The sequence below is a fragment of the Mustela erminea genome, chromosome 14 (assembly GCF_009829155.1).
Source record: "Mustela erminea isolate mMusErm1 chromosome 14, mMusErm1.Pri, whole genome shotgun sequence".
Lineage (NCBI taxonomy): Eukaryota > Metazoa > Chordata > Mammalia > Carnivora > Mustelidae > Mustela > Mustela erminea.
In genome coordinates, this window is record NC_045627.1 from 44,782,074 (window position 1) to 44,801,189 (window position 19,116).

Sequence of the window (19,116 nt, forward strand, 5' to 3'; positions counted from 1 at the left end):
AATTATTTTAATTGCTCTCTCCAATTTACAGACTTATAAAATGGCTTGAAGGCTAGAAAAGACCTAGAGCCCCAATCTGAATCATGGGGTGCCTGGGTGGCTCAGTCAGTTAAGCCTCTGCCTGCCACTGAGGTGGTGACCCTGGAGGAGAGCCTGTTTCTCCCTCCCTCTCTGCCCGCAGCTCCCCCTGCTTGTGCTCTCCCTCTCTCTGCCAAATAAATAAATTTTTTTTTAAGATTTTATTTATTTATTTGACAGACTGAGATCCAAGTAGGCAGAGAACCTGATGCGGCGCTCGATCCCAGGACCCTGAGACCATGACCCGAGCTGAAGGCAGAGGCATTAACCCACTGAGCCACCCAGGCGCCCCAAATAAATAAATTTTTAAAAAATCTTTAAAAAAGTCAGAATCACAGTGTTCAAATACTTAAGCTCCGTACTAGATAGTGTTAGATAAAGCCTGGAGGAGGAAGCAGAGAAGTAATTCTCAACATCGCATATGTCTGCCTCCAGGGGTTAACGGTCTAGAAGTGTGGTCAGATTAATAAACCGCAGCTCAGCTTTGATGATTTACTTCCACACAGACAACCTCTCTGGTCTTCACTGCAACTCTGTGAAGGGTGCCTCCTATATCCCTCCTGTAGATCAGGACACGGAAGCTCTGAGATGTTAAGAACCTTGCCCATAGTCACGTAGCTGGTAAATGCGGAGGCTGGATGTGAATCCAGTTCTCCCACCTCTGCGTGCCAGCCCTTCCATAAGGATAGATTTACACTTGGTCCCTGAGGGCCGGATTTTCTTTCTGCATCTAAGCAAACCAGGAATAAGAGGTGGGTGAGTTTTTCAGTGAACTTCAAATCTCCATGTCCCCTCCAGTTTAGAACACAATTGTTGAACACTACCCCACACAAAATGTGCAAAAAGAAATAATAAGTTAACTGTTAGTGTAAACAAAAACTGGAAGCTACAGCCATACCTTCTACGCTGCAGAGTTCTGAGTGGCTGGCCTCACCCCTCTCATCCACTAGTGCAGACCCTTATCCACCAGGCATCCCCAACCCGGGCTCCCTGGTACCCTTGCAGGTGCAGGCCACCTCGCCGCCTTCTTGGTTCCTGCCTATGGCTGTGCAGTTGCCCTCTACAGCCACCACCCTAGCCAGGGACTGTCACTCCTCACTCCCTCCTCCAGAGAATAGCCACAGGCACCGAGATTCCTGGGCTTACCCAGCGGACCTGGATCTAAAACTCTCCTGGGGATAAGGAGGCCCAGAGAATCTAGCTCAGAAAGACATTTTTTAGAATGGCAACAATGTCTCACACTCAGTAGGACATTCCTCAGTAGCTCAGCCAGGTGGGAAGTTGTCAAAGAAAAAGTGAACCCACAGGGATTCTTAATATTTTTTATCGGCAAAGAAAACTACACATACGCTATACTTTCTCCTGGTGGTAGAGTCACGAAGGAATAAAGCATGCGGAGTAAAGCCTGAAACTCCTCCCTGTCACCAGTCCCCCAGCCCTGGGCCCAGCCAGTCCAGTCCAGCTCCCCCAGCTTGGCGGACTTCCAGTTCCTGGTCTATGCATTTTCGCCCACTAACATATATACCTGGGATGGAATAATAGGTATTTTGGGGATTTGCTTTCTCATTCATATTCATCTTAATCATGACATTTAATGTTGAAGGTCATTCTGTTAGTACACATAAATCCACGTCATTCCTTGGAGGAGTTGCCACATATCTCATGAACGGACACACCAATATCTGTCCAGACAATCCTCTGTTGATGGTTTGCTTCCTTTTCCCCCCAATAGAAAGCGGCTTCAATGGACATCCTTTTGTATATATCTCTATGTACGTCGCACACTCATGTGTTTCTGAAAGCTGGATACCTAAAAAGAATTGTCGAGGCAGAGGGAGTTTGACATTTTGGTGGATATGCCAAAAACTCTTACTGACCTCCAAGGGAGGAGGCAGGCACTGAGTTCCGCTCCCCACCCCACACCCGCCACACCCCGGGGGTGAGGTGGGGGGGTTGCCCCTCTGAATTCCCTCCTAGTTAATGTTGGAGCCGTGCTGCAGGGGGCGCCATTGACATAAAATACTTCTGGAGGAGGGCGCCAAAGCCCCAGATGCTCCAGCCAGGCACATTCTCCAACGCTGGATATTTATCTCTTTAAAATTTGAAAATTTGAAGACGAAAAATGTGACCTTGTTTTCATTACATCCTATATATTATGAGTGAAGTTGAGCTTTATTTGCCTAGTCAAGTACTTTTTTCTCTTTTCCCTCCTTTTACATATTCTGATTATTAATCCAGTGCCTGTGATGTGTATTGGCAACGTTTCCTTCCATTCTTCCTCTGTTTTTAACTTTCTTTGTGGTGTCTTTCATCATAAAGACGTTTTAGATATTGAGGTAACCAAGTCTCTCAGTCTGTTCTTTTATGGCTTCTGGGTTTTACAACTTGTTTATGATTCTCACATCAAGACTACAAAAATATTTTCCAATATTTTTGCCAACTAGCATAGAGCATTTCTTAAGGTATAATCTGACCCATCTAGAATTTTTATGTGGTTGCAAAGAAAGATTCAAACTTAATTTTTTTTTTCCCCACATGGGCGTCTAAATATCCTAACACTCCTTCTTGCATAGCCACTAATCTGACTATAAAATAAAAGAGCTATTCATTCCCAAGTAGAGTTCCGGAAAAATCTCTAGCCATCATGTCTGTCATAAGGTCAAAGAAGGAAAAATAAAAGAACCTTATCATTTCAACAAATACTGAAACACTATTATTTGATGAAATTAAACAGCTATCCCAGACTAAAACACAACAACAAATTCTGAGAGGTAGAAATCAAGGAAGTAAAGGAACATTTCCTTAACAGGGTAGCCACGTTTGCTTCACACGAGCAGTTCACACATACCCAACGGAGAGAGGGGAGAGGAGTTCCCTGTTAGGCTAGGGATAAGGTAAAGACGAAACCACGGGGCACCTGGGTGGCCCGGTCGATTTAGCGTTGGACTCTTGGTCTCAGCTCAGGTCTTGATCTCAGGGTTGTGAGTTCAAACCCTGCACTGAGCTCCATGCAATGGAAAAAAAAAAAAAAAAGACACAACTGTAGTCACTATTTATGCACAGTGTGATCCATGCAATGAAGCACAAATGAAGAGGTATTCTGAAGGCGACAAAACTTGCTAATAGTAGAAGGGTCCATTGCTTTCTTAGAAAATCCAGCAGATGCAGGACGATGTGAGTTACTGCGTGAACTGGCTGGACCGAGATGGGTGTCTGGAAATCAGTTTAGTTCCACACACCAACAGAAATCAGCCAAAACACCCACAGGAAAACTTCTGGGCTAGATGATATTACACAGTTTGTTAATATCCTCCTTCCAACATTCTCTGGAAATAATAAAAAATAATTAAAAATGGGGTAAATTGGTATCAGTGCCAGGAACTAGGGAAACACGTGGACCCTATGCCAGGCCTCAAGGCAAATTGGAGGTCAGCTGGGCAAATGACAATGTGTGTCATTGTGTCTTCTTACTCTGTTACTTGCTGACCTCCTTGGAACCTGGTCTTAAGCAAAGGCTGTCCATGGGTTTTCTCATTTAATCCTTGTGCCAATAAACCTATATGGTGCGTATGCTTACCTCCATTTTTCTAATAAGATATGCTTGGTCAAGGTCAGAGTGGGGCCGACCCCAGGTCAGAAGCCAGGTAGATCTGATTCTAAAATCCATGCTTTTAAGTCATATCAGGCCTCTTGACTCTCAGGCCCCACGGCAGTGAGTAGGTAGTTAGAAGTCTAGGTGGAGGTGAGTAAAGGGCAAATGGGGTATTTGGGGGTTCAGAGGGGCAAGTTCTTGGTAATTGGGGGGAAAAACCCATGGCATCCCGTGCAAGTGAAGGACTGTAACTTGCAGAGTCTTTTCATTCAAGATTTCCCATCAACCTGGCCCTTTGTGTCAAGATCCGCAAAGTGAGGAGAGAAGTTAAGAGGTGACCCAAGGTCACACAGGTCCCATGTAGAAATGTGGGCATTTGCTCCCAGGGAGCCCTCGCTTCCGCAGACCACGTTGCAGAATGCATGGGCCTCCTACTGTGGTGTGTTGTGGGGGACGAAGGGAGGGGAGCTGGGCAGATGCTTGATCTCCTAGCCCACACCCAAGGCAAGGGGCCAAGGGACACAGGAAATGGGGGCTGGCCATCTCTCAGCCCAGTGGAAAGGGCCTCAGTGGCTACAAGTGTTGGAGCTGGGTTACACAAAGCCTCCTTGTCTTCCTGTCTCTGCACAGGCCAGGTGTGGTCCAGGAGAGTGCTCTGGGCTGGGTGAGCCGGGCCACATCCTCTCCACATAGTTGGAGGGGGCTGCTAGCCCAGCGGCACCGAAGCCATGGTGAGAGGAAGCGAAGCAATGAGGTAGGGACGTGGATGTCTCCGTCGCAGGGCAGAAAGCGGTGGGGGGTGGGGGTGGTGCCTGGGTGGCTCAGTGGGTTAAGCCGCTGCCTTCGGCTTGGGTCATGATCTCAGGGTCCTAGGATCAAGTCCCCCATGGAGCTTTTTGCTCAGCAGGGAGCCTGCTTCCCTCTCTCTCTCTGCCTGCCTCTCTGCCTACTTGTGATCTCTCTCAGTCAAATAAATAAAATCTTTAAAAAAAAAATTTTTTTTGTTTTTAGTTCTGCTCCCTTTCTTGCATGCAGTCCTGAATCTTCCCAGGTAGGAGATGTAAGGACATGGGAAAATTGCTGAGTATAGGGAGATAAATGGGGGTGGGGAGAAGTTGAATATTAACAATGATAATATCAATAATCACAGCCCGGGAGCTGACCTGCACTGACTCCAACTGTATTCTCTTAATCCTAGTGGCGAAAGTCCGTGAGCCGTAATTGAAAGATCATGCAAATTGGTATTGACCTTTATCAACTCCATTCTGCCCCCGCCCAAGCTGCACGCTGAGGTCTAGACTTACCCGTGTTCAGGGCCCGGACCCTTGATCCAGGTCCAGCTGAGGGTGTAGGGTGGGAAGGGATTATTTTAGGCCCACCCAGCTAGAAGGGTGGGGAGGTGTAGGAAAAGGAATTGACTTGCCCAAGGCTACCCCTCCTGGGGTGGGCCAGGTTATCTCAGTAAAGGTCAATGTCAGTTACTGATCTTTCAGGTGCCTTGTAGATGTTCTCGAGGAGGACTAGGGAAAGAACTAAACTCTAATGCCCCAGGCTACCATTTTTGTAATGAATTGTAATGATCAGGGCTTCTGTCTTATGCATTATTAAAAGATACTTTTTTTTTTTAAGATTTTATTTATTTATTTGACAGAGATCACAAGTAGGCAGAGGGGCAGGCAGAGAGAGAGGAGGAAGCAGGCTCCCTGCTGAGCAGAGAGCCCACTGCGGGGCTCGATCCCAGGACCCTGAGATCATGACCTAAGCCGAAAGCAGAGGCTTTAACCCACTGAGCCACCCAGACGCCCCTAAAAGATACTTTTTTACAAAAGATTTTATTTATTTGACAGAGAGAGACATTGAGTAGGAACACAAGAAGGGGGAGTGGGAGAGGGAGAAGCAGGCTTCCCTAGGAGCAGGGAGCCCAACGCAGGGCTCGATCCCAGCACCCTGAGACCATGACCTGAGCCAAAGGCAGATGCTTAATGACTGAGCCACCCAGGCGCCCCTACATTTTTTTTTTTAAAGGGGAAACGGTGTCTCACTAACAGGTATAACACAAACGTGTTCAAGATTTCATTTCACTGATTCAATAAGGGAACAAGGCCGATTATAATTGGTTCAAAGGAGAAGTTTAAAAGCACAAGTGTATAGAAGTAAAAGAATGCTGAAACAAATGCATGAATGAAAGCCAAACCAGCTTCTTCCAGAGTGGGAACTTCTTCTCGTCAGGACAGAATGTGAACATCTAGAGACAAGAATTACATTTCATCGCTATCAGTCACCTCCATTTTATAAAATTGCAAAACAGCAATTCTTGGAATCAAAACCAACATGCAGAACAGGGTGTTACAGGCAATGCATAGTTTTCCACTGAAAGAAAATTTCCTACGGTTTCCTCCCCTTCCCATCAAAAACAATTCATCTCTTCCCACGTAACCGTCGATAGCATCACATCAAACGCATCTAATTGTTTCGGGCACCTCTCTTTTTATAAGGCGAAGTAACAAATCTCTCGTGATCTTCCTTGGGCTTTCTGGGAGGTCTCGGATATCCTTCTGATTTCACTTTGTTTTACATTTAGGATTGATTTGAGGAAGGCCAGAACCCAGGAGGAGTTTGAAACACTACTAAGGTAGGCTCATGGGCACCTGAGAAGTAATATTTGTCTACCTACTTGAAAGTGACGCTAAAGAAAATGACATGACTGTAAAGCACTGTAGCTCTCTCCTAAGCAAGAAACCTGGTTTTCTTAAATAATAGAAGTCATAATAAAATCAACGTAAAAGTCATATAATTATTCTGATAAAACTTGGAGTCTTTGCTCTCTAGGAAGATCACATGGGGAAAAGAATAATGCTTTATATCATGGGCAACAATAAAACAGGAAACCAAGAAAACGGGGCCATCAACATTAAGCAAATTTTTCTAATATTTTAAACACATTTCATAGTGTCTCCGACTCAGGCGTTTTAAACCAAGGCAAACAAAATTCATTTTAAGTCTTTCATTACGCTCTTTCATATTTTACAATACGCTGACGCTTTAGGATTGATCTCAGAGGACCCATGAGGTCAGAACTAATTTTGTAACACTGCTAAGATGCTACTAACTTGCAACACATTCATTTTTGCTATTTTCAAATGAATTACTAAATAAGGATAACCTTTTTTTTTTTTCAGTTTCAGTTTCCAAGACAGTAAATATCACTAGCTATAACCCACAAAAAAAGCCGGTTGGTGTCCTCAGTATGCTTGAAGAATACAAGGGAGTGTCACCAAACAAGCAAACCAAAAACAAACAAACAACCCCCCCCAAAACCAATGTAAATACTGCTCTTTTAGGAAAAAACTACTCTTTTCCTGGTAAAACAGAAGCACACACGATTGCATTCCTCTGAAACTATTGCTCTTAAGCATAGAGTCAGTCATGCTCATTGATTATAACTTTTAACCAAAGCCGCTTCTGTTTCGCAGAGAAAACCAGAGGCTGGAATACTCGTGAAGGTCCACTGTCCCCCATTAGCATTGTAGCAGACAAACGGAATTCACAAGGACACAAATACAATTTTCTGCCACCACACGCATGGCCTATAGTACAGTTTTTCCAAGTGGCAAAAATGAATACATTCATTAAAAGACACAAAGATATAGGCTATCTGTAGCATATAGAAAAAGAAGCAAAAGTATATAAAATTATGCTTAAGATGCACGTCTCGGTATACCATTTTGCTTAAAAATAATCTACATACCCAGTGAACAGACACTAATCAAATCGATCAGTGCAAGGTTTTAAGTTGCCTAAAGATCCTAGAAATTATTTTCAAGCCAATAAACTACAAAATATAACTCTGAAAATAAAATTCATCAGCATAACAATATAATTTTTGTTAAACATGGATTTGCACTTACGAATTTAAACATGTAAGACAGTGTTAGCTTATTTGATGAGTAAATATATGTAAGTTTAAGAAAAAACACACACAAGCAGAATAAAAATGCATGCTCCTGTATACATATCGGGTTATTTTTTATTCATATATAAGCAAATAAACATGCATACATTGTTTCATTACCAATGTTAGCATATTTGTACACTTTATTTATCTCCACTTACTTTTTAGAGATCTATTTCAGCACATAAAAGAACTTTTTTCTTTTACAGCTGCATAAGATTTTATTATATCCTATCACAAATAATGCTGCAGTGAAAAACCCTGTCCACGCATTATTTGCATGCATCAGAATATATCTGTATTTCGGGTTTCTGAAACTATATGCATTGCCATTTTGTTTGATAATGCCAAATTGATTTACAGAAGTGACTCCAGCATACACTCACATCAGCAGTGTGTAAAAGTGCCTTTTCCTCACACAAGCTCCGATGAGTATATTATAAAACTCTTAGATATCTTCTTCAATATCATAGATGGGAAACTATTTTCCGAGGATAATTTTAACCTGAATTTCTTTTATTATGAGTGAGGTTGAGTATCTTTTAAAATATCTAGAAGTGTAGTGCCTGGGTGGCTCAGTTGGTTGAACATCTGACTCTTGGTTTTGGCTCAGGTCAGGATCTCAGGGTCCAGAGATCAAGATCCATAGTGGGCTCCCAGCTCAGTGCAGAGTTTGCTTGTCCCTTTCCCTCTGTTCCTCCCCCAACCCATGCATGATCTCTTTCTTTCTCTGTCTCAAATAAATAAATAGTCCTTTAAAAAAAAATCCAGAGCCATTTGTATTTCCTTTTCTGTGACCTAGGTAGCCATATCATTTACTCCTTTTTCTATTGTGTTGTAAAGCTTTTTCTTATTGAATTGTGGGAGTTCTTTATATATTAAGGAAGTTCACCTTTGTCTATGATATGAACTGCACATTTTTATCCCAGTTTCATGATTGTTTTTTCAGTCTGCTTATGGTAATTTTAACATAGAATTTAGAAATTCTACATAATACAATTTACCACTATTTCTATTTAATATCTTTTTATGACTTTTGTGGTTTTTTTTTTAAAGTTCCCATATATTTACTTGACAGACAGAGATCACAAGTAGGCAGAGAGGCAGGCAGAGAGAGAGGAGGAAGCAGGCTCCCTGACAAGCAGAGAGCCTGTTTCGGGGCTCGATCCCAGGATGCTGGGATCACGACCTGAGCTGAAGGCAGAGGCTTTAACCCACTGAGCCACCCAGGCGCCTGACTTTTGTGTTTTATATCATAATTAGACAAACCTTTCCCACTCTAAGCCTTTAAAAAACTACACCAGAGTGTGCTCTTTGTCAGGTTTCTCCATGGCATACCATGGCTGGGCCCATAAAGGGTGGAAGGTGAGGTGCAGCCCATCAACCTCATCTTCAGATACTTGCAAAATAGATCTCGGATTCAGGTGTGGCTTTACAAGCAAGTAAATGTTCAGATAGAGGACCATACCATTGGTTTTGATGAATATATGAACTTCGTATTAGATGATGCAGAAGAGATTCATTCCAAAAACAAAGTCGAGAAACAACTGGGTCGGATCATGCTAAAAGAGGTAATACTACCCTGCTTGAAAGTATCTCCAACTAGAAATGATGGATGAAGTGAGAGATTCTCAAGAAGGCAAACAGGGTTTTTCTTTGGGTTTGTCCTTAGTTGGAAGTATAGTTCGAAAACACTCGTTCATATTGTTTTGATTACCTTTGTGTTATTATCAGATGACAGCAAATGTTGTGGGGTTGTTTTTATTTAAAAAAATGCACATAGATTCTTTTTTTTCTAATTCTTCATGGTTTCTTTCTTTCTTTTTTTTTTTTAACATTGGACTTGAGGTAAATGTGATTACCTAATCTTGTATTTTTTCAGATGACTATCTAGTTTCCCCAGTGACATTAATTGAACAACACTTGTTTCCTTTACTGATTTAAAAGGTCATCTTCAGGATATATCAAACTCCTCTATAAACTTCGGTATGTTTCTGGATTTCCTATTCTGTTTATCTGATATGTTGTTAATTTGTGAGCCTGCTTTTCATTACTGAAACTTTGTAATGTGTTGTAATATCTGATAGGGACAGTTACTCTTCCTCTTCTCTTCTAGATTTTCCCCGATTCTTCTTGACTTTATTTTCCTATAGGAACTTTAGAATCAGCTCTTCTGATTATCAAAAGTTCCCATTGGTGTTTCCTTTGTAGCTTATTAAATTTATAGAATAATTTAGGGGAAATTGACATCTCCAGGATCTTGATTCTTCCTACTCAAGAGCATAGAACATCTTTGCATTTGTTCCAGTCTCCTTTTGTGTCCCCCATAGCATTCCCAAGTGTTCTTCAGGGAGACAGCATCAGTTAGCTTTCACTTTATAATAAACCATCTCCACACTTAATGATGGTTTTAAACATCAAATATTCTTGAGCTCATGATTCTGCTGTTTACCAGTGTAGGCTGGGATTAGCTGAGTGGTTCTTCCGTTGGTCTCTGCTGAGCTCAGGTGCGCTAACTTATGAACCTGTGAGCTGCTGTGGGACTGCTGGCACTAGCAGGTGATGATGGCCTTGTTTGGGAGAATTAGAATAGCCTTCAGAAGGTCAATTTGGGCTTTCTGCATGGTGTCTCATGCACATTGAGATTTTGGATTACCTCTTTGAAATTATATGCAAAGTTGCATGTACATGTAGGGGTGGGAATGTGTGTGTACTCAGGGCATAGCTTCCATGCTTTTATCAAATCCTAAAAGGGGTCCTCAATCCAAAAGGGACTGAGAACCAAAGGCTGTGATCCCCTTGCTGCAGAATTGAGATAAAGGTTTTTGTTCTCCCTTTGCAACAGTGGGAAGCATCCTCCAACCCTGGGTTCCTAAGTAATCCATTCTATGTCACCGTGAGCTGCTGGGGGGATGCTCCCATTCTGCCCATCCTCAGAATGATGGAGGGAGCCTTTCCTCCCACCCTCTGGGCAGAAGTCTCATCCTTTCCAGCTTGGATGGGTCTAGTACTGACCCATTGCTCAGATTTAGTTCTCCCGATGGCTCTGCCTTTACATCAGATTGTAAGTCTCATATTCTGTTGGTAGGAATGTAGATTTGTACATTCGTGGAGGTCCATGTGCCAATGTCGACAACAATGTTAAATGTGCACATTGACTCTGCAATTCTACTTCCAGGAATCTAGTCCTTAGACAATGAAACAAACGTCCAAAAATGGTATATGGTATTCTAAGGAAATGTTTCAATGAATGAACTCTATCTACATATGCCAGCATGGAATCACATCCAAGACTTACTTTTGCAAAAAGAAAGCATTCTGGGAGAGCAAAGGGGGTACTGAGCCCTGTCTCCCTAAACTCTGAGAGTTCCCTGGTCCACAGAGCAATGGAGAACAGGGCTTCAGGCCCTGGCTTTGTGGCACTGGGCACAGTCCCTGGGCTTGAAGGGAAGGCGGAGGTGGCCATGACACCAGCTGGTGGTGATGCTGACAAAAGTCTCTAAGTTCATCTGAGGGCGAGGTGGGACATGCAGCAGGTGCCAGAGACCAGGGCACAGACACCCAGACCTACTAATGCCCCCTTCACCAAAACATTTCCCGTGAGGGAGCCCCGTCATCATCCCCATTTTACAAATGGGATTAAGAAGGGATAAAAAACCTGCCCAAGGTCTCCATGGACTGCAAAGCCTGCTCTTGACTGTGGATGTGCTCCAGGCTCCTGAAGGGCACTTACTAAAGGGCTGGTCCTTAAGCCAGCTTGTGACCTAAAGTTACACAGGCCTTGGGCACTCTTTAAATCATAATGAAATTGAGAATTTTGTACCCCAAATTTGAAAACCACTGAACTAAGAGAACATAAAAAGGAAGGAAGGAGGGAAGGAAGGAAGGGAGGGAAGGAAGAAGAGAAGGAGGGAGGGAAACAAGGAGGAAGAAGAGAGTATAGGCAAGAATCTTTGCCCTGGAATAATTCTGCTTTTAACTCAGTTCCCTAGGACTGAAAGGGTAGATGAGTGGAGAATTTTAAACTGTTCCTACCCGTCACAGATTTTTTTTTTTATGAACCTTTATGAAATTTTTATTCCCTTATGAGCCTAAAATATATTGAGGAATTTTTGTGTTGTGAAGCGTAAATGGGAGAGCGGGTCAGAGGTTTCCAAACGAGGTATAAATGTAGTTTGTAGACTTAGTGTTCCAGCGATGGCTGTCCCCTCAGGGCTGCCGGTGAGCAGGAAGTCCCAGCCCCAGCAGGTAAGGACTAGGGAGAATTCTGGTGGCCTGATGGCTGGGGCCAAAGCATGGTAGGCAGGAATATATCATTGTGGGTCATTCTTAGTAAGGAGATTTGCCTCAAAGCAGAAATGGTGATTCAGGCTCAGTAAGAGAGGTGAATTTGGTTGTAAGGGAGCAAGATGAGGTAAGAATTTTTACAATAGGCAGAAACTGAACTTTAAATAATTACCAGGCTGGTGAATCCCCAGGTTGCTGTGGTTGATCCGTGCGCCCTCATGAGAAAATATGTCTCTTTGGATCTCAGAACAGAGGGACTGTCAGTGACGTATGTGAGCCCCCACAGTAACCTGCTTCCCTAAAAACAAAATCAAACAAAATGTCAAGCACTGGCCTGGAAGGCAGGACGCAAGGCAGCTGGTTTCCCAGCTCTGCATCTTACTTGCTGTGTGAATCTCGATCTTTAGCTCACCGTCAGGGTATTATCTTCCCCTCTGTGAAGGAAGGTGGTGGGTGCGAGGGGCCCAGACCATCTGAGGTTCCCAGCATGATGGTCGCTCCTTCCTGCTCTCCGCCGCAGCGAGGCCTGGGAAAGCAGCCTTGTCGGCAAGCCCGCGGTCCCCATTCCACCCCACTCCAGCGGGAGGCACTGCATCACCTCACACTCACAACCCGGGCTGGGGAAGGCATGCCTATCCCAGCGGCCACAGAGGATGAAGGCAAAATGAGGGGTGGCGGTTAAGATGCGGGGGAGTCAGAGCCACGTGTTTTCTCCATCTCGGCTCGCCTCTTTCTAGATGTGAGATCTCTGGGAAGCAACTTGCGATCTCTGGTCTTGAGTGTCCTCTGCAAAATGGGAATGCTAATAATACCCGAGATAAGATATGTGTAATGCTTGGAACAGTGCTGGGCACATGTTACCTAACCAATAATAATTAATATTATTATTATTGTTTTTATTACTCAAAGTCAAATCTTAATTTCCTACCTAATGTAGGAATTCTCTCTAGGGCCATACCAGACAAGGGGCTATTCTTACTCTTCTTGAATACTACCATTGATGGGGAACTCACTGCTTATCCAAGTAAATTGTTCCACTACTGAATAGTGCTTCTGGAATTTTAAGGAATTTTAAAGCTGGAAACTTATAAGTCATCCAGTTTAATCATCTCAAGAGGAAACCCAGGTTCTAGAGATGAAATGATTTGTTCGGTATAGTAATTTGGCAGCTGCTACCCTCTTCTGCCTTCTGGACTTACCAACTCCATTTTCCTTAGTGCATCTGAGAGCCTTGGTGTCGAATCCACCAGTGCCTCCCACCCTCCCCAAAGAACGATTCCTGGAGGCCCCAGGCTCTCTGTTTGCGCAGCCTCTTCAGATCCCAGGCAATATTAAAGGCTCACTGATCCCAGGATAAGAATTATTTTGGAACTAAATGATGAAGGCCAAGCTGTCCTTGCTACATTCTGCAAGACAATCCCCTCCCCCTGCCTCAGTATCACAGAGATGATTCCGCTTTGCTCTATTCCTGGGTACACCCTTTTGGTTGCCCAGCCCCCTCTAGCCCCAGTGGTCTCTTAATCTCCACCTTGATCCTGCTTGAAGATGCCTGGTCTCTGGCTCACAGGCCACGAAGGCCAGTGTCCATTTACCTCCCTGTCGGAGGCAGGCCCCAGGCCAGGGCGGCCTCCGCCATTAAAAGATGGCGCCTGGCTAGTTGCCAGGTTAGGATTGCCTCGTGAGACTAAGCAGAATGCCCAAAGAGGAAGTAAACAGCATTGGTTGCTAGCGAAGTTGTTCGTTTAGGTGCACAGCCTGATTCGCTCCCTCCTGTACCCTGCTCGCTGATTGGTCATGTGAGCGTATATAAGTGTGTAGACTTGCGGAAATAAAGAGAGAGAAGAGAGAGAAGATGCATCCGAACCAGGGCGTCTTGTCGTCCTTGCGGGGTGAGGGCGATACCTCCCTGCTCCCCCTGGTCTGGGTGTCCTGATTACGGCTGACCTGTTTGGGGTTGTCTCCCAGGGCCTTCTAGCCAGTCCTTGGTCAGACTCACGTTCAGATGGAAATGTCTTTCCTACTCGATGCCATTTCAAAGAGATATTTCAAATGGATCGCTTGCTTGAAGTACAGATGGAAAATTTCCAGCTAAGGAATTAGATGGTGGAGTCCATTTTGAATATGTATTTCATGGAGCCGTATACTTCACTGTGAACAGATTAACACCAAGGAATGATTTTATGCTACGTTTACGTCGGTCACCCAGAAACAAAGGGCCATGAACGCGCATTACAAGCATAGGCTTCGGACTTGGAGGGATCCAGGCTTGATTCCCGGTTCTGTCACTCTCTTGCTCTGTTAGAGAGCTACACAATTTCATTAGGTCCCAGTTTGCTAACTGGGAAAATGGGAGCAGCGCCTACTTCCTAAGGGTTAGTGAGGTTTAAAGGAAAGAATGCAAGCAAGGCTCTAAACATAATTCCTGGCTCTCAGAAAGAGTTCAATGAACATTTGCTCTTATTATTATCAAGATAGAAGCCATTCTGTGAGATCCCCGCAGTTTCAAAGGATATCATGGGACCCCTTAAGGAATTCAGGCCTGCAGCCAACAGTGTGTTTTGCAACAGGCGTGACAGGCCACCAGGACAACACTAGTGACACACAGAACACTGAATTCCATAATATATTTATTTTCAGTTTCCTAGGAAATGTTCTGTAATACCCAGAGCATAAGCCTAGCAAGCCCGCCAAGAGTGCAGATGTGAAAGGTTGGTCAATGCTATAAATGCCCCCATTCCTTCCACATATGCAACATATTATTGCTGCATCTTCCATCAATGGCAAGAAAACCCCTAGGTCTGCAGAGTGTTCGCAGTGTTTGTACATTGCTATGGGGACAGTATCAAAGGCAGGCACTCATCCCATGGGCAGGATGTGGGGGTTTAGGGCAGCTAACGGGGATGGAAATAATTCTCACTCTTTATGCACCATTCTTGGACAATATGTGTAAAATATTTGGGCGGTGAGGCATGCTGTTGACTGACATGCTGTTGACTGCCTGACACAGACAAGACTTTGGACCTTTCACCCAACAGTGCTGGCAGGCAGCTTTGTGAAATATGGAGGATTCAGGGACCTAGGTCTGCCCTCAAATTGGCTGGTTGACACTGGTGGTCACCTTGCCTCACAAGTACTCAGTTTCTCCTTAATGTGAGATGAGTGGGGTGTCCCGCTGAAAATTTTGGCAGCTCCTTCCAGCATTCTTTATGAGTGGACTTCAAGCATAATTTCGGCTCATATCCTGTGTCATTTAATGCCATTCTAAACTGAGCAAAATTAAGGTAGATTTTTGGAGGCATCCAAGTTGAGCTCTGCTAGTTGGCCAGCCTGGACTTTCTTTTTCTGTTGTTACCTGTCTTATTCACAGACAGATAGGTTCCAGCTGCTTCTCACACTGTATTGGAGACAGTTTTTTCCCCCTTCCAAGGGAGCAATGTGGAATGTTAGCAATTCAGCTCTTGTTGGCAAATTGTTAGACAGTAAATGAAAATCAGATTAAGTTACCAAACTCACACTGTCCTTGAAGTCCTTCTCAAGAAGCCAGATTTTAATGGTAATTGACATATTGCAACATGATTGGGTCTTTAAGTCCTAATATTTCACAATATGATTCATTAACATTAAAGATACTTGCTCACAAAACAACAATGGACATTTTGCAAGAATGGGATCATGACCTGAGACGAAGGCAGAGGCTTTACCCACTGAGCCACCCAGGCGCCCCAAGGAGCATTTTCTGTATCAGATTTTGTCTTTTTTTGGATGATTTCATTTCCCAGTAGTAAGAAAGTTAAAGTAAATTAATCCAACTTGGGGTTTCTGAGGTTATATCAGGGGAACAGTTTCATTTCATTGAGATTTTAGAGGACTCTAGAGGCTTAGAAAGTGGAAAGTTTTTCAAGATTTCGTTCTTAGCTCGATATACCACTTTCCCAGGGATGGGCCCCTCAAATCCTATGTCAGGTGTTTTGTGAAAGAGCCTTGGCCCGTTTTTGTCTGGAAAATCTACTCCAAGGTGGGTATCTATTGGTGGAACTGACACCTAAGGAAAAGGCAAAATAAAAATATGTATTTACTTTCATTTGCAAAATTATACACAGGATGGCTATATCAAAATTAATGATGTCTGTTATGGGTAAGGGTAAATAAAAAGGTAAATAAAGGGTAGATAAAAGAATAAATAAGATTGAATTTTCCCTGTTGCCTTCTTTTTTCTTAGAATATCCTTAAAAAAGTGTATTTGTGGATATATAACAATAATGTAATAAATATATATTATACTTTTGTATTTTTCAGTATATTTATTAGTAATCTGTATTTATGAGTCCTTTTCCTGTCCCTTTGATATGCATAGAAACCTTATATAAAAGCTAACTAAGCCTCTCTTTTTCTTCTTAGGGAGGGTCTCAAGGTGCATTGTAGACTAATGACTAGTGCTGTGGGGTTGCTTGAGGCCTAGGGAATGCTTCTCTGTATTATAGATGATATTACCCTCATTTATAGTAACATCAAGATTTCAAATTTTAGTGGCAATTTTCATTAACTAATTTCTGTTTACTAGGAACATCTCGTGCAACAGCTTTGTACAAAGAAAAAGTGAAAAGTCCTTTCGTTAGAGAAAAGCTAGATCTGAGTAGTGGAAGGAACATCCCTGAAGCTGAATCCCAAGTCCTTGAAGGGGAATGATAGAGACTAGAGCTGAAGGCAGGGACGGTGATTTAAAAAAATGCTACACATTTTAAGCCTGGGAGCTCAGGCCTTGAGCTCCTGACCTTGTGGTTTCCAAGACCTTGGGCTTGATAGATCAGGAGCCACAGGTGCAGAACATGCGCTCTCCTCTTCCATTTCTGCCCCAAGGTAACCCCTAGACTCATTATGATACACTTGCATTGCGGGTACAGCCCTGCTCCCCCAGGAGAAAGCCTCCCCAGACCATTCTGGAACCAAGCTTGCAGGGTCAAAAACTTCCCCACCCAACTATGGGAGGAGTTTCCCAAAAGACTGGAAGCAGCCTCCTATAGAGACCACCCCACTGTCCTTCACAGCTCTTTGCAGCCCAGATAGACCCAGTGATATCCAATTTCAAAACAACTTCAAGGAACCCGCCTGCTCTCCCACCTTGAGAGCACACTCTGCTGTAATAAACTGCTTTGTGCTTGCTACTATCCCACTGGTTGTCTTTATTGGAGCATGGAAACCCATGTCAATCTTTTCATGGGGCATCCAAGGACTGAAATCGCCATGCATATAATGCAGACTCTCCCACCCATGACACGGTCATGAACATTTCCCTGAATAGCATTAGGGTACCAAACGCATTTTCCCTAATCCACCTTCATGATTCACTACAAACAAAAATGAGGCAAATGAATATACTCAATCCTATTAAGAAAATTTAGAAGCCACCTTAAAATGTTTATAGAAATTACAAATACGGTGCAGGGGAGGGCACTTGGATGGCTCAGTCTGTTACACATCTGCCTTCAGCTCAGGTCATGATCCCAGGGTCCTGGAATCGAGTATCACACTGGGCTCCTTGCTCAGCAGGGAGCCTGCTTCTTCCTCTGCCTGCTGCTCCCCCTGCTTGTGCTCTCTCGCTCTGACAAAATTATTAAGAAGAAATTTCAAATACAGTATTTTGGATAGGATCTTCAAGCATCCGCTGTGGGATCAGGATAGATTCTTCGTCATAGAGAACTGTGAAATAATTATAGTTTCTCATTGCCCAACATTCCCAATTTGATGTGGATACTCTGACTTGTAGAGAGGTCTCATATGTTTACAAATTTATTACTTGGCTACCCTACTAGCAACTTTTTGCCTGTGCCAAAAAGGGAACGAGATAACTGACATTTATGCTGAACTAAGAGCTTTGATTAACAAGGCTCCAGAAAGGGCCCAGGCAGAGATAAAAAATGTGACCACACATTTCTATCAAAGGCAGGTTCTCCAACTTCTCTTTTGTCTTTTCAGACCCTCCACGTAAATATGTAGGGCTCTCAGGGGCACCTGGGTGGCTCAGTGGATTAAGCTGCTGCCTTCAGCTCAGGTCATGATCTCAGGGTCCTGGGATCAAGCCCCGCATCGGGGCTCTCTGCTCAGCGGGGAGCCTACTTCCCCCCCCCCCTCTGCCTAACTCTGCCTACTTGTGATCTCTGTCAAATAAATAAATAAAATCTTTAAAATAAAATATGTAGGGCTCTCAGATGGCAAGTTGTTTTGCTCAAGAACCTCTTTATGTATCTGGAATATGACCTCTTAAGTCCAAGCCTTGTTTTAAAACCTTGGCTTAAGGGGCGCCTGGGTGGCTCAGTGGGTTAAGCCGCTGCCTTCGGCTCAGGTCGTGATCTCAGGGTCCTGGGATCGAGTCCCACATCGGGCTCTCTGCTCAGCAGGGGGCCTGCTTCCCTTCCTCTCTCTCCGCCTGCCTCTCTGCCTACTTGTGATCTCTCTCTGTCAAATAAATAAATAAAATCTTAAAAAAAAAAAAAAAAAACCTTGGCTTAAAAGTCATGTTTAGACGTGGCTCGCATGGGGGCCTGAACAAGCGGGATGTTTACAAGGAAACACTGCACACTAGCCTATTGCCGTTGAAGTGCTGAGGTCATTAGTCATGGGTTTTTCCATCGGTCTTTTCTTTTTTGTTCTTCCAAACTATACCTGCTCCTGACATCTCCAGGGTATGGGCAGGAGGTAAAACAGTTTAATTTGTCTGCCTTCCTGAGTTGCTTCCACTGAGATGACTCTGGCCTTTTCTCATTTGAACTCAACAAGGATGTTTCCCACATTCCCATTACAGCTTCAGTACGAAGACAACGTCTCCATTTCTGTTCATTTTTTGCTTCACAGACTTAACGTCTACGCTCCTGGGCTGCAGAAGATGGACTCCAGCTGGAGTCTGGACTCTGTGTGATGACTTACTTCACCTCGATGGGATGCAGTTTATGGGCCTATAAAACGACCCTCACCATTTGCTCATTAAGATTCTTTTTTGCTGTAAGTCATGATAATACCCCAAATGAGGTGATAGGATTTTATACTTCTGGCATTTAAAAAGTAAAAGTACTGCTCTCACTTGCTGCATGGATTTATCAGGTGCTCAACAAATAAAAATGAAAACGAAAGGAGGACAAATGCTGCAATGAAAGGAGACACTCGTGTCCACCCATGAGACAGTGTGCGCGGAGTGAAGTGGGCTCGGGGCAGC